We start from the raw sequence: 12,257 nt of genomic DNA on the forward strand, positions 1-12,257 counted from the left end.
AAGAAGGAATGGGGGACAGGCATAAGACACACTAAAAGCCAAAGAAAAGCCTGGCCTTGGCCAAAACACAACCTCAATCCTTACCCCTCCCATGAGATACAAAAGGGGTGGGATGAAGCCCCCTACTCATGACCCTCCCAAACGGAACATGACCATAAGTTGTAAGGGGTGGGACTGTGGGCATGCATTGCAGGTATATTTGGGCCTGCTAAGGAGGAGGAGGGGGAAATAGGGAATGGGGACTAGGGAAGGTGGAATAGGGGAATGGGGAAAGAGGCAAAGCTCTGCGGTGTCAGAGCTGGGAAGGGGGACATGGGGTAAAGGCTCTGCAGCATCAGAGCTGGGAAGGGGCACATGGGGTACATGATCCGTGGTGCCAGAGCAGGAAATGGAACACTGGGAAACAGACTCTGCCACCATGTAGAGCTATGGATATGTTTGCTTGGAACTAACCCCAATAAACATTGCATTGCCTGCACTTCGGACTTCTGGTCTTCTGCTTTCTGTCTGCGTGACAAGAACCAGGGAAGAGCGTGCTCCACTTAGAATTATATCAAGAATTGCCTCTCCTCTTGTGGGTTCCATGACTAGCTGCTCCAAAAAGTAGTCATTTAAGGTGTCAAGAAACTTTATCTCTGCATCCCGTCCTGAGGTGACATGTATCCAGTCAATATGGGGATATTGAAATTCCTACATTATTATTGACTTTTTTATTTTAATAGCCTCTCTAATCTCCCTGAGCATTTCACAGACACTATCAACATCCTGGTCAGGTAGTTGGTAATATATCCCTACTGCTATATTCTTATTATTAGAGCATGGAATTACTATTCATAGAGATTCTATGGTACAGTTTGGTTAATTTAAGATTTTTACTTCATCTGATTCTATGCTTTCTTTCACATATAATGCCCCTCCCCTACTAGCATGACCTGTTCTGTCCTTCCGATATATTTTGTACCCTGGCATTACTGTGTCCCATTGATTATCCTCATTCTACCAAGTTTCTGTGATGCCTACTATATCAATATCCTCATTTAATACAAGGCACTCTAGTTCACCCATCTTATTATTTAGACTTCTGGCATTGGTATATAAGCACTTTAAAAACTTGTCACTTTTTAGCTGTCTGCCATTACATGATGTAATTGAATGGGATTTTTTTCATTTGACTGTCTCTCATCAGATCCTACTTATATCGTATCATCTTCCATCCTCTCCTCCTTACTAGGACATAGAGAATCTCCATTAATAGATTCACACACCCCCACAAGAGATGTCTCTGTCTGAACCACCTGCACCTGTCGGCTTTCCCCCAACCCTTAGTTTAAAAACTGCTCAATGACCTTTTAAATTTTAAGTGCCAGCAATCTGGTTCCATTTTGGTTTAGGTGGAGCCCATCCTTCCTATGTAGTCTCACCCTTTCCCAAAAGTTTCCCCAGTTCCTAATAAATCTAAACCCCTCCTCCCTACACCATCATCTCATGCACACATTAAGACCCTGCAGTTCTGCCTGTCTAACTGGCCCTGCATGTGGAACTGGAAGTTTTTCAGAGAATGCTAGAATGAAGGTCCTGGACTTCAATCTCCTCTCTAGCAGCCTAAATTTGGCCTCCAGGACCTCTCTCCTATCCTTCCCTATGTCATTGGTACCTACATATACCATGACCACCAGCTCCTCCCCAGTACACATAAGTCTATTTAGATGTCTCAAGAGATCTGCAACCTTCACACCAGGCAGGCAATTCACCATGTGGTTCTCCTGGTCATCGCAAACCCAGTTATCTAGGTTTCTAATGGTGGTATTGCCCATTACTAATACCTGTCTCTTCCTAATAACTGGAGTTCCCTCCCCCAGAGAGGTATCCTCAGTCTGAGACAATACCACATCATCATCTGGAAGGAGGGTCCCAACTATGGGATTCTTTCCCTCTGCTCCAGTTGGATGTTCTCCTTCTCTGAGACTTTCATCCTCCTCAACAGCACAGAGGTTGTCAGACCGGGGGTGGGACCGTTATACTGTGTCCTGGACAATCTCATCTATGTACCTCTGTGTCTCCCTGAGCTCCTCCAGTTCAGTCACTCAGGGCTCCAAAGCCCATACACAGTCTCTGAGGGCCAGAAGTTCCTTGCACCGAATGCACACATACACCACCTGCCCATAGGGCAGATAATCATACATGCTGCATTGGGTGCAATAAACTGGATAGCCCCCACTCTGCTGCTGGACTTCTGCCTGCATTATCTTTTTACTCCTTTGTTGATGGTTTTTATGAGGGGGTGTTTTTGGCTTTAAGTTTAAAGACTGTTAAGTTTATCTAGCCCCCCCTCATGCTCTCCCCATAAACTCCCTCGCAAAACTCCCGTTAGCTGCTCCTGTTCCCTAGCTCCTTTGGTCACTTAGGAGTGGGCTTTTTAAAGTCCTGGACTTCCTGAGTAGCCCTCACCCCCACCCCTGATTAAGGGTTGATGGATGCTAAAGGGCTTAGGGATCAAAGCCTCGTTAAGAAGTTCTCAGCCTTGCCTACCAGGACGCTAGGCTCAGCACATACACGATCAGCACACAGTCCCCTAAACAAATAGACTACATGATATATTTCAGTCAAACAGCAAGCACACCACAATCACAAACACACACATTACAGCCAACAAACTTACCCCAAGAGTCACATAATCGTTCCTCCTTCACCTGGAGAACTCCCTCGCAAACTCCCCTGTTAGCCGCTCCTGTTCACTAGAGGCTCAACATCAAGCTATCCCAATGCAGAGAAAAGCTAAGAAGAGCCACAGGAGGCACATGCGGCTGCACAAGGAGCTTTTTTTTAACCTATCTAAAAACCAGAAGGGATACATACAGGAAATGGAAGGAGGGGCATGTCACCAAGGAAGTATACATGGGAATAGCGTGAGCGTGTTGGGACAAAATCAGGAAAGCCAAGGCAATGAATGAGTTACAGCTGGCAAGGAATGCTAGAGACAACAAGATGGGGTTCTTCAAATATGTCAGAAAAAAAGAAAGATCAAGGACGCTGTGGGTCCACTGCTCAATGGAGGAGGTGAGGTGGTAACAGAAGATGATAGGAAGACAGAGCTGCTCAATGCCAACTTTGCTTCAGTCTTCTCACAAAAAATAACATGTGACCGGATGACTAGCAAAGTTACCATAGACAATAAAGGGGAAGGGATGCAGACTGTGATATGTAAAGAAGACATCAGAGATCTTCTGACCAATTTAAATGAATTCAGGGCCGGATACTATTCACCTGAGAGTACTGAAGGAATTAGCTGAAGAAATCTTGGAGCCACTGGCAATAATATTTGCCAAGTCATGGATAACTGGAGAGATCTCAGAAAAGTGGAGAAGGGCTAACATAGTGCCCATCTTTTGAAAGGGGGGGGGGGGAAGAAGAGCAGGGAACTACAGACCAGTCAGCCTGACTTTGATACCTGAGATGCTACTAGAGCAATATATAAAACATTCAATTTAGGAATACTTACAGGGTGAAGGGATAATCACTAGCAGTCGGCATGGATTTACTAAGAACAAATTATGACACATCAGCTTGATTTCCTTGTTTGAATGGGTAACTAGTTTGGTGGGTAGGGGGAAAGTGGTGGACATAATATACCTGGACTTCAGCAAGGCTTTTGACACAGTGTCATATGGCATTCTGATAAGTAAGCTGGAGAAATGCGGGCTTGACAAACCATTAAGTGGATACATAATTGGTTAAACAACTGCAAATAAAGAGTAACCATTAATGGAATGATATCAGATTGGAGGGAGATCTCAAGTGGGGTCCCATAGGGAGCTGTTCTGGGTCTGGTGTTGTTTAACATCTTTCTTAATGACCTGGATGTAGGAATAGACTGGTCAAATCTGCTGATGACACAAAGTTGGGGAGGAGGGGTTGTCAATGCCTTGGAGGATAGAGCTAAAATTCTGAGGTTGATAAATTGGAGAACTGGGCTATAGACAAAAAAATGAAATTCAACAAAGACAAATGTGAGGTGCTACACTTAGAGAAGAAAAACCAAATGCACAAATACAGAATGGAAGCAGCAGTGCTGAGAAAGGTCTGGGAGCTGTGGTGGATCACAACCTCAACATGAGTCAGCAATGTGATGCTGTTACAAAAAAGCAAATGCAATTTTAGGTTGCATTAACAGAGGCATAACATGCAAGTGATGGAATATAATAGTACCACTCTACTCAGCACTGGTTATGCCTCGGCTGGAGTACTGTGTCCAACTGTGGTCACCAACGAATAGAAAGGATGTGGAAAAACTGGAAAGGATCCAAAGGTGAGTGACAAAAATGATAGAAGTGATGGAATGCAAGCCATATGAGCAAAGGCTGAAGTAACTGGGAATGTTTAGTTTGGAAAAGAGGAGATTGACAGGACACATGATAGTAGTCTTCAAATACTTGAAAGGTTGTCATAAGAAAAGATGGAGAAAAGTTGCTCTCTTGCCACAGAGGGCAGGACAAGAGGCAATGGGTTCAAACTACAGCATTGCAAATTTAGATTAAATTTCAGAAAAAATGCCCTAACTGTAAGGACAGTTGCCTCCGGAGGTTGTGGAAGCTCCTTCACTGGAGGTTTTCAAAAGGAGGCTGGATAGTCATCTGTCTTGGATGGTATAGACACAACAATTCCTGGATCTTGGCAGGGGGTTAAACTAGATAACCCTTGTGGTCTCTTCTAACCCTATTATTTTATTCTGTCCCCCTTTCTTCTTACCTTCTATCTATCTTTTCCATTGAGAATGTAATCTCTTTGGGGTAGGAATGGTCTCTTACAGTGTTTGTACAGTGCCTAGCACAATGGGGCCCTAATGTTGGACAGGGCCTTTACGTTCCCGTTTAATCGGACCAGATTTGCACATTGTGATTTCCGTTCTACAGTTTTAGGATCTTTCAACAAATTTTTAAACTGTTTTCTGGAGAGTGTCTATACACACAGAGAGAGAGAGAGAGAGAGAGAGAGCTGTAGTAATTTGAGGTTGGACTTTACTTATGAGAATATAAATCAAAAGATGAAAAGCAGGGCACAGGTCAGAAAACAATACGGAGCAATGAACTATGGCTATGTGTATGCCAGAATAATAAGACTTTGATAGATTTTTTTAAGGTCAGAAGGAACCATTATGGTAATCTAGTCTAACTTCCTGTATAACACAGGGCATATGGCACCATCCAGTATTTCCTGTATTTTAGAGACCATTTGGCATGGTCTTTGTCCTATACTAGACAAAATAAGGTAACAATGATACCATTGCAATTTTTTAAGGAAGGGCACAAAGGAACACAAGCATTGCCACATCAATTAAACTTATGGTCCTTTTGGTCCAATATCCTGTCCCCAGAAGTGTTTATAAACTAGATGTTTCAGAGAAAAAGGTGAAATATAAATAATAGACAATTGCGCAATAAAATGTCTATGAGGAAAGTCTGTTGTTCTCAGCTACCACGGAGATTTTTTTGGTCACCAGTGATGGAATTTTCTAAACATATCCACTAAAAGCTAATTAAAAATAAAAGGAGAAAAAAACTATGTTAACTACAAAATAAATTAGCCAGTTCCTGCTAATTTGAATTAAATGTAATGAAAAAAAAATAAGAAGAGTTAACCAGTGAAAGTGGAAGCCTTTGTAAATATTTTCACAGGCATTCATGTGTATTTGTAATATGTAATGAGGTGATTTTTCAAAGTTAGGTGTACAAAATTACATGCATACAGGTGTATATGCATGCACATGGCTAATTGGGAAACTTCCTGGTCAGACATCATGTGTGTGCAAATTCCCTCTAATTATAGATTCTATTTCTCTAATGGAAACTGTTTTACAGTCTTAATTCAACTTTAGAAAGTCCTCAGTGGTTTTTGAGTGTGGTGCAACCAATTAATACATAGCCCAGAGCAGATCATTTTTAATAAACATCTGTCTAAATATTTACATTGTTTTCAAAGATTAAATTCCATTGCTGATGGCAAAATTACAGTTTATGTTTCAAAGATACGATCAATGATGGCTACTCATGATTATCTAAATGGTAATCAGTTCAAAGTGTTAAACCTCACATTTCTAGAGCTGAAGACTTAGGGTTTATTGCTGTATTATAACCTGATAAAAAATATGTACCAATTTAGCTCCCATTGACCTCAATGGCAAAACTTCCTTGATTTACATGGCATGGTATCAGGGCCATTGCCCAGAAAACCAACATACATCTATTTCAACAGAGATTGTTGTAAATGTTTGAATTTCAAATATCTCACTACGTATAAAACTAATATTCAAGATCCAAAACATGGGACAGCAATAACAGGAACTCAGAATATCTGGAATATGTTTGGATAGAAACATACTAATTACTCTTCAATTAAATCCCTAATCAGAATATGTTTGTATACAAACATACTAATTACTTTTCAATTAAAACACTAATTTACCCCTCAGTGAGTTTCACACCCTGTTTCAAGCATCAAATTATATTCTTCAATTAGTTGCATCTTTCTCTGTCTAGTTTTAGTCTCCACTCTATCAAAGAGCTGGTTTGCTAAACTCAATTATAGACTCCATTAACTCCAACTTGGTCCCAGTGCACTCTTCTGAAGCTTGAATTGCTTGTAGTATTTCCCTCTCAGATACACCTTGCCCATATTTCCTCAGAATTTAGTTGCAATATATGGATCTGTGAATGGATCAGTGGCTGGTATCATAACACTTACCTTACTCCCCTCTGTTCTGGGTGGCTGTATTAGGCAATGGTTCTCCAGACATGCCATTGGTTTTGGTGGCAGGGGTCAGCGTTGAGCTTAGAAGCTGCAACTCTTGGGCCATGGCTAGCTGTAGTGGCACTGGGGGGTTTGGGGGGGGAAGGGAAATTTGCTTGTGCACTCTCGCAGCTGCAAGCTCACCGCCTGCACTGCCTCTGTCAAGGCTTGCAGTTTGGCAGGGTCAATGGTGGCCACACAATGTCAATGTTAAAAAGGGAAGATGACATTGGCCCACTGTCCCCTGTGCTCCCAGTTTGGGTTGGCCACCCAATGCTGCAGACAGTCCGGCACCTATGTCCCCGGGCCATACTCGCCATGCCTGGTCCACCAAGCCGGTTCAATGAATACCTGGTGTAAATAAAAATGTTATGCCTGGTACTTCAGTGGAATAAGGGAAGTTATTTTTATATATCAACTGTACACTAGACCCTGAGTATGCACGGACAATGATTGCTTTGTGCTTTCCATGTCCCAGGATCCCCTGGGAGAATAACATGAAGGGCAAAGGGGTCCAGGAGAGCTGGCTGTATTTTAAAGAATCCTTATTGCGGTTGCAGGAACAAACCATCCCGATGTGTAGAAAGATTAGTAAATATGGCAGGTGACCAGCTTGGCTAAACAGTGAAATCCTTGCTGATCTTAAATGCAAAAAAGAAGCTTACAAGAAGTGGAAGATTGGACAAATGACCAGGGAGGAATATAAAAATATTGCTCAGGCATGCAGGAGTGAAATCAGGAAGGCCAAATCACACTTGGAGTTGCAGCTAGCAAGAGATGTTAAGAGTAACAAGAAGGGTTTCTTCAGGCATGTTAGCAACAAGAAGAAAGTCAAGGAAAGTGTGGGCCCCTTACTGAATGAGGGAGGCAACCTAGTGACCGAGGATGTGGAAAAAGCTAATGTACTCAATGATATTTTTTTGCCTCTGTCTTCACGAACAAGGTCAGCTCCCAGAGTGCTGCACTGGGCAGCACAGTATGGGGAGAAGGTGACCAGCCCTCTGTGGAGAAAGAAGTGGTTTGAGACTATTTAGAAAAACTGGATGAGCACAAGTCCATGGGGCCGGATGCGCTGCATCCACGGGTGCTAAAGGAGTTGGCGGATGTGATTGCAGAGCCATTGGCCATTATCTTTGAAAACTCATGGCGATCGGGGGAGGTCCCGAATGACTGGAAAAAGGTTAATGTAGTGCCCATCTTTAAAAAAGGGAAGGAGGAGGATCCGGGGAACTACAGGCCAGTCAGCCTCACCTCAGTCCCTGGAAAAATCATGGAGCAGGTCCTCAAGGAATCAATTATGAAACACTTAGAGGAGAGGAAAATCTCTCTTAGAGGAGAGAAAAACACTTAGAGGAGAGAAAAAAAGTGATCAGGAACAGTCAGCATGGATTCACCAAGGGGAAGTCATTCTAATTGCCTTCTATGATGAGATAACTGGATGAGTTATTCCTTGACTTTAGCAAAGCTTTTGATGCGATCTCCCACAGTATTCTTGTCGCCAAGTTAAAGAAGTATGGGTTGGATGAATGGACTGTAAGGTGGATAGAAAGCTAGCTAGTTCGTTGGGCTCAACGGGTAGTGATCAATGGCTCCATGTCTAGTTGGCAGCCAGTTTCAACCGGAGTGCCCCAAGGGTCGGTCCTGGGGCCGGTTTTGTTTAATATCTTTATTAATGATCTGTAGGATGGTGTGGACTGCACTCTCAGCAAGTTTGCAGATGACACTAAACTCGGAGGCGTGGTAGATACACTGGAGGGTAGGGATCGGATACAGAGGGACCTAGACAAATTAGAGGATTGGGCCAAAAAAAACCTGATGAGGTTCAACAAGGACAAGTGCAGAGCCCTGCACTTAGGACGGAAGAATCCTATGCACTGCTACAGAGTAGGGACCGAATGGCTAGGTAGCAGTTCTGCAGAAAAGGACCAAGGAGTCACAGTGGACGAGAAGCTGGATATGAGTCAACAGTGTGCTCTTGTTGCCAAGAAGGCTAATGGCATTTTGGGCTGTATAAGTAGGGGCATTGCCAGCAGATCGAGGGACGTGATCATTCCCCTTTATTCGACATTGGTGAGGCCTCATCTGGAGTACTGTGTCCAGTTTTGGGCCCCACACTACAAGAAGGATGTGGAAAAATTGGAAAGAGTCCAGCGGAGGGCAACAAAAATGATTAGGGGTCTGGAGCACATGACTTATGAGGAGAGGCTGAGGGAACTGGGATTGTTTAGTCTCCAGAAGAGAAGAATGAGGTGGGATTTGATAGCTGCTTTCAACTACCTGAAGGGGGGTTCCAAAGAGGATGGAGCTCGGCTGTTCTCAGTGGTGGCAGATGACAGAACAAGGAGCAATGGTCTCAAGTTGCAGTGCGGGAGGTCTAGGTTGGATACTAGGAAACACTATTTCACTAGGAGGGTGGTGAAGCACTGGAATGCGTTACCTAGGGAGGTGGTGGAATCTCCTTCCTTGGAGATTTTTAAGGCCCGGCTTGACAAAACCCTGGCTGGGATGATTTAGTTGGGAATTGGTCCTGCTTTGAGCAGGGGGTTGGACTAGATGACCTCCTGAGGTCCCTTCCATCCTTGATATTCATTCTATGATTCTACAGCTGAAAGTGTGCTCTTCAGCTCATCTTCCACACTGGCAGAGAGGCTGTCCCAGATTAGAAGAAGGTGAAAGAGAATGTGTGATGACATGTTTAATGAGATTATAAACGCCTCTGGGACAGCTGACACTGAGCAGAGAGCGGGGAGGATTTCTTTCTCTGAAAAACTGAACATGGACATTGCGAGCAGGAGAGAGAAGCCCAGGAGCATGAGGATGGCCTGCAGTAGGAGATGCTAGAGATTCTGAAGGAACAAACAGACATGTTGAGGTGTCTAGTAGACCTTCAGGAGAAACACCTTGAGCCTAAACTCCCTCTGCAACCCCTGCAGAATGGAATTCCTGCATCGACATATTCCCCCTCCCCTTCTTCCAAACGTTCCAGGAGGCGAGGGGGGAAATGCTATATCCCTTCCACTCAACACCGGGGTAGGGTACTTGTAATAAAAGGCACACATACAGTGATCTTTGACAGGCAAGGCCACTCTATTTAAAAGACTAGATTAAGGTGTTTTTCCCCTCCATATTGCAGTCTGCTGACTGTCCAAGGTTGCATTTTTTCTGATCTTTCATTTCCAATATGTTTGTGCAAGAAAAGTCCATGGCCTGAGAATGAAATAATCTTTATTATTTCACACCATGGGGGAAAGTGGAGAATGGGAGGTATAGGAAAACTGAGGAAACAGAGGGGATTTGCTGGAGACAGAAACCTAGCAGGCACAGCAAGGTTCACAGTATGGGAAGGCACAACTCCAGAAGCAGCGCACATTCCTGAGGGTTATTACTGAATCAGGTTTTCAAAACCTCCCTCAGACACAGTGCTCCATGCTGCACTCTTCTTTTTACCCTGGTATCTGGCTGCTCAAAATTAGCAGACAGCCTATCCACCTCCTTGCCCCACCCCTGTGGAAACGTCTCACCCTTTGCTTCACAGATATTATGGAGCACACAGCAGGCAACTATAACCATGAGGATATTGCTTTCACTGATGTCTAACCAAGTAAGCAAACTGCACAGTGGCCTTTAAACTGCCAAAGGCACATCCAGCCTATGGTTGAACTGCTCCTTGCTACTGTCCAGGTGGCCGATGTGCAGCTTCATGAGCCATGGGAGCAAGGAGTAAGCTGGGTCTCCCAGGATGATTATTGGCCTTTCAATGTCAATGATTTTGCATTTCAGAAAAAGTCCCTGTTTGCACTTTCTGAATAGACCCGTGTCCTTAAAGATGTGGGCATCATGCACCTTCCCTGATCACGCCAAGCTGATGTCGTTAAAATGCCCCCAGTGATTCACCAGAGCTTGCAACCCCATTAAAAAGTATCCCTTTCCGTTTACATACTCTGTAGCAAGGTGGTCTAGTGCCAAGACAGGGATGTGTGTTCCATCTATCACCCCACCGCAGTTAGGGAAAGCCATTGCAGCAAAACCATCCAGTATCTCCTGCACATCGCCCAGAGTCACAACCCTTCTTAGCAGAAGGCAATTAATGGTCCTCCACACTTGGATCACAGCAAACCCAACGGAAATTTCCCAACTCCAAATTGATTCCCCACTGACCGGTAGCAGTCTGGCATCGCAAGCTTCCACACAGCAATTGCCACTCGTTTCTCCACAGTCAGAGCTTGTCTCATTTTAGTGTCGCTGCACCACAGGGCTGAGGAGAGCTCTGCACACAATTCCTGGTAAGTGGCCTTCACATACAAAAGCTCTGCAGCCACTGCTCGTCACCCCATACCTGCATAATGATGCGATCCCACCAGTCAGTGCTTGTTTCTTGGGACCAAAACCAGTGCTCCCCATGTTCAGCTGCTGCGTGACTGCCAGCAGCAACTGGGAATTGTTTCGTTCTATGGCTTCCAGCAGGGCTGCTTGAAGGACATTGCCATGTTCCATGCAGCGGCTCTTTTCCCAACTTTGGAAATACTGCAGGATAAGGTGGGTGGTGTTTGTAGTGCTCACAATAACAGTGCACAGCTGAGCGGGATCCATGCGTCTCAGGAGATGGCGTACACATGGCTATGCCAGCCTTTTGAGAAAAGGCACAAAATATTATGGGTTGCAGTTCACATCAAGGGAGTGGAGGAGAAAACTGCATCATGTGATGTTCAAGCCATGTGCCCAGTCCCCCATGTGAAAATGTTTTGGTCCTAAGAGGCATTGCAAGCCCTTCCCAAAACCCCCTGCAGTGAGTTACACTGTGGGATAGCTACCTATGGTGCACTGCTCTCAGCATCGATGCAAGCGTTACTAGGGAGGATGCACTCCACCAACACAAGGAGTGTGGCGTGGACACGCGCTACTGATTTAATTACTGCAGCAGCTGGATGTTGACTTAACTTAAGTTGACTTAAGTTTGTAGTGTAGACATGCCCCCAAACTAAATTGAAGTAAACCTAGTTTAAACCAGTATAGGACTGTTCACATAGCCTTTTGGTCAGATTTAACTAAATTGGTTTAAAAATCCCTATCTTGAGTTAAACCAATGCAACTTTTCCAGATAGACAAGCTCTGATTCGGGACTCCATAGCATTGAGTTCAGACTGTAGTTAAACATTAATTGCTATGGCTCTCTTTTTAAGACCCATAAATTCCACACAATTAAAATGGCAGGAAACGAACAGTAAGAAAAGAGAATGCACTAAAGGTGTCAGGAGCAGTGGAAGAACATTGCTGCTATGTGATTAAGCAGTTTTAAGTACAAAAAACCCAATCAAAACAAAAGCTCTTTCCCTTTGGAATTTTTTGGTCTTCTCTCTCTGCCAGATCCTCTGCTAGTGTAATTGGCATTGCTCTATTGATTTCAGTGCAGACACTCCAATTTATATCCACTGAGGAGCTGCCCTGCGTTGCCTCCTCACTTTCATTGTTTCTTT

The sequence above is a fragment of the Chrysemys picta genome, chromosome 2 (assembly GCF_011386835.1).
Source record: "Chrysemys picta bellii isolate R12L10 chromosome 2, ASM1138683v2, whole genome shotgun sequence".
NCBI lineage: Eukaryota > Metazoa > Chordata > Testudines > Emydidae > Chrysemys > Chrysemys picta.